Here is a 5,112-nt window from a genome sequence, read left to right as displayed (position 1 = left end):
GGCTCTGATTACTTATGCTAGAAAGATTATGGGTTTTCTTTCCCCCACATTCATAAATGAAATAAATGACCCACAGACACAGAAAACAAACTTTATGGTTACCAAAGGGGAAAGACTTTGATATTAACATATATACCCTGCTACATATAAAATGGGCTTCCCAGGTGGCTCAGTGGTAAATGTCTCCTGCCAATGCAGGAGACATTAGATATGTGAGTTCCATCCCTGGGTCAGGAAGATCCCCTGAGGAAGGAAATGGCAACCCACTCTAGTATTCTTGCCTGGGAAATCCCATGGATAGAGGAGCTTGAAGGGCTACAGTCCATGGGGTTGCAAAGAGTTGGACACAACTGAGTACATATAAAATAGATAACCAACAAGGATGTACTGTATAGCTCAGGAACTACACTCAATATTTTATAATAAGCTATAAGGGAAACAAATGTGAAAAAGGATACACACACATATGTATCTATGAATCACTATGCTGTATACCGGAAACTTACACAACATGGTAAATCAACTATACGTCAATAAAAAAGTATAAAAAAGAAAAAGGAAATGAATTTGAACTCAGGATTGCCTTTGGAGTGTTTAGGGAAAATGTTGCCAGATTCCTTTTAAAAATAAAAACTGTAGAGAAGCACTGTATGTTTCCTAATGTTAACATCATCTTTAAGGCATAAGTGGTCTCTCTCTTTTTTTTTTCAACTTTAGAAGAGCAAGCAGGATATAAGTAATCTGATTCTTCTTCTGTTTTTCTTTGTTATAGCTCCTGGTAGAAATCCATTCACAATGGTCAAGCCCCTTGAAATAGCATATGTGCACACAAACTTTATTGTGAGTAGGTTAGACTTGTTTTGAATTTTAGAAACAGTTACCACAATGGGGGTTTCAAATTAAAGCTCTGGGCCAGTATACGGATATTAAAATACTAAAAAGCATAATATGGCCTGATCATTCTTTTAGTGACATTCAGGAACCATTATTGAAATATATCCCAATGGGTAGTACCCAGTGGTTAAGCTCTGAAATCAGACAGCCTACATTGGAAAACCATTAGCAGGCTGTGTGATCTGAAGCAAACTACTGAACCTCTCTGTGCCTTTGTTTCTTCTATTATAAAATGGGCTAATATATGTTCCTGTGATCATGAGATGGTCTGTGTAATGAGCTCTTAGTACAGTGCCTGTTACACGGTAAGTACTCACTAAATGTTAGGTAGAGTGAATAAAGGACATTGTGTACTTTTCAATTATGTTATACTAAGATTTCACTCAATAAAAATACCTATATTAGAAAAAGGTCTAGCCTCAGGTCTCTGACAGAATGCGAGCTCACCAGGTGTTAAATCTGTGTATTAATTATCCATCGATAGCCACCTGGTGTATGCTTTTTCTGACACACTATCTACAAAATAATCCCCCCTTAGGCCTTGCAGACTGAATAAAGCAGGAAAATAATCTGCGGTTGTCTTCTCTACAGTAAGTACAACTGTAGTTTGAAAAAAGCCTTTCCATAACGGTACATTATTTTTTTCTTAGCGGTGTCACTCCTGCAGTCATCTAATACCTTTGAAGCAGATGAATCCATTAAAAGGTGTTCTCCTAGTGCCTAGTAATTGCCAGTAAAGTCTAATCAGAGTGGCTACACAAGAACCTTCAAGAAATACTATAAGATAATTAAAACATAAAGGGTATGCAAAAGTAGCAAATCAATAGAGACAGTAAACACGGTTTATCAACAGTCCTGAGAACACTTTCTCCATTCTAAAATGTAAATGGATTTGGGTTGGAGCACACTGCTAGGATGACAGATAGGATCCCGGTAATGGTTTAATTAACTCCAGTTTCCTGCATGTTAAAGGTTGCCTCAGCCCACTGGCTCATGTAACAAACCCTCTGAGGATTTTGTTAGCCAGTGTCTGATACGAAGACCAGGCAGCCTTCCTTTCCTTACAGGGTTACATTTTGCCCTCCTCCCCTGGAGGCCTTATCAAAACACAGCCCTCTGTTTTCTCTATAAATACACAGATATTTTTAATTTCAGCTCAAACGGTTTGACTTTGTAATCAAGGTAAAAGGAACACACACACACACACACACGCTGCCTAAGTAATGAGAAGAGTGCGCTGGGAAGAATTGCGTAATTAAAATTATATATCAAAATTCACACATAGTATATGTAGAATGTTAGAAAAACCATGGCAGCTCTCCAGATGATTCATTTGCTGTTTTAACTCTTCTATAATGTAGGCTATTTTATAATTAGCCAGAGAACTCTGCCACTTGGTTAGTTCAACCCGATGAACGGAATAATAAGGAATATTTACTATTAATGGATATTGAAACTACTACTCTGAGCAGCCCCAATAAAGAATAGTTATTTACTGTTCTTAGCTGGCCATTTAAAATGGAATATCGCCAGTGTTTTGCCTGTAATCGTGAATTTAACTCTTCCAGGAGAGATAAGGGTAAGCTCTTTTGAGGAATTACAATCTGTTTTTTAAAACTGGCTGTGAGGGCCAAGTGTTAGTCAAAAGAAAAATTCTTTTTCCAACCTGCGAGAATGAAGTTGCGCACAATTAACTTTATCATTAGTAAATAAAGGAGTTACTTAACCTCTGCCCTTGCCGAAGTTCCTGATATTTTGCTGAGGAAAGGGCAAGAGACCCATTATGCTTATTTATTCACTTTGTTAAAAGGTTATTCTTGAAGACTGCGATATAGAAACGCGGAATACATAATCTGTGTTAATAAAGATCTATTTACTCCACCATTAAAGAAGCTGGTTATTATACGATGCTCATTAATACTATGAAGAGATTTTTTTTTTCCTGTTGCTCCCAAAGGAAAGATTATCAAGCTGTCAGTAAAGGACTCATTGTCTTTAAATTAGAAATCACTGAGGTATCCTGTGTAAAGGATATTAAAAGCAAGTATAGTCATGCCATCTTACTGCAAGATGAGCTAGAGGTAAGTATATTGCTTATCTTTTGAAATGAAACATTGAAAGTGCCAACTACCTGTGATTTTAAAAATTTCTCTCTTCTTACACTCGGGCTTTTTATCTTGAAGCAGGAATCTAAGCTTGTCCTTTTAAACAATGATTTAGGGGAAGAAATTTAACACCTCCTGCTTGCGACATCTATTTTTCAATAAATCTATACTTTCTCTGCCCTCTGCCATGTTATCAGTCATTCACATCCCAGAGGAAATGCTTCAGGCTTGGGGTTAAATTAAGGTCCTATCTCCAGCGATTGTCTAGAAAGCTGTCTACATTCTCAAACAAACTTATCTACATTATATACAGCCATAAATGCTTCCTGCCAAGCGAAGACACTGTTGTTTTTCTCCATTGATGTCAGTGGTTAAGATTACTACTTGTCAGTTGAGAATTAAAAGAAAAGCCACAATTACCTTTCAGTATAACTTGTAAACAGGTTGAACTTCTATCAGTTTAGTTCTGCAGTGCTGAAATCAACATGGGATATGAATGTCCTATATTCTTACTAAAAAATACAGGTCTAACAAGATGCACTGTATTATTTCTCAAAATACTATTTCAAGTTATACTACTTGCTTTCTGTCTTTGATGGTTTGGTGATGACCCCTTCTGTTGATTTGAGAGTGTACAGTATCTGAAACATCCATTGTTTTACAGCTTCTTGCTTAACAAACAAAAAAACTAGAAAAGCACACCTGACATAAATTAGTTTTACTAAATAGAAGAATTGTCTCAGACATCAGAGGAGGTTAGCTGGGGTGAAATATAAATGGGCCTTCTGACAAAAACATTAAACACATACACATTCACACATGCACATTCTCTTCCTCCACTTTAACCAAACCCATTTCAGTGCTCTTTAGTGGGATAGAAATACCAACCAGCATTGATTGGGAGCTAAACAAAGCCCAGTTTACAAAATAAGAAGGTGTCCACAACAATCTACTGTAAAATCTCTGAACTGAGGACAGAAGAAGGCATTGCAGAAAAATACCTAGGCAGGATGAGGCTAGCATATCCTGACTCACTAGCAAACCACAGCATAGTTGCAGGAAGAAGAGGGATAGTTTGTATTGTATATTTAGCCACAAATTTATAAACTCATTCATTCAATAAATATACATTGAGTGCACACCACATGCCCAAATACAGTTCTAGGCCCTAGGGATGTATGAATTTACAAAGTCCATATCCTTATGGAGCTTATATTCTAGTGGAAGAAATCAGATAAAGAAACACATAACTGATGGGTACTCTGTGCTCTGAGAAACACTGGCAGACGAGGTCTTCAGATGATATTTTTAGGAGAAGATTTTATGAGCCCAGTTCTTGCATCTGCTCAAAACTAGAAAAGCATGAAAATCATTAACAGTGACATCTGCTTCTTGTGACTAAGAGCAAGCCTCTGCACATACCCCCTTCACTAAAATCATATATAATACTGACCTCTCCCCTTACGTGTTCAGAAGTTTTTCAGAGATCTCTGAAATGCTGTCTCTTGTGCCGTAGTCCTCATTTTGTCCCACATCATACTTAACTCACACACAGAAAAGAGAAACATATAACTATATATATGACTGGCGAGAGTTAGTGCCATGGAAAAAATTGGCATGGAGGTTGGGGAGGGTACTGCTTTGTACAAGGGAGGCTCCGGAAAGGTCTCACAGGTGATCTTTGAGCAGAGAGCTGAAGGGAGTGAGGGGCGTGGACCCTGTAGACATGTAGGGAAAGAGAATTGCAAACAAAGACAACAGTAAGCACAGAGGCCCTGGGGTGAGTGCTCGGAAGAGCAGGGAGGCAGCGTAGCATGGTCAGGGGGAAAGTGGCAGGAGATGAGGACAGAATGGTGATGGTGCACAATGAGATGACCTGTGAGTAGGCTCTGGGTAGGTCAAGTAGCACCTTGAAGGACAGACGATTTAGAGCATGACTATGCTGTGTGGAAAAGATACTCAGGGGACGGGGTGGAAGCAGAAGGAAGAATAGAGGACTCTTAACAATCATCTATAGAAGAGATGATTGTGGCTTGGATATGGTGTTGACAACGGAGGAGGGGAGAAATGTTAGGCACATTTTGAAGAAGCCTAAAGAATTTATTGTCAGATT

This window comes from Bos javanicus, chromosome 7, assembly GCF_032452875.1.
Source record: "Bos javanicus breed banteng chromosome 7, ARS-OSU_banteng_1.0, whole genome shotgun sequence".
Lineage (NCBI taxonomy): Eukaryota > Metazoa > Chordata > Mammalia > Artiodactyla > Bovidae > Bos > Bos javanicus.
Note: the sequence above shows the minus strand (reverse complement) of the source record.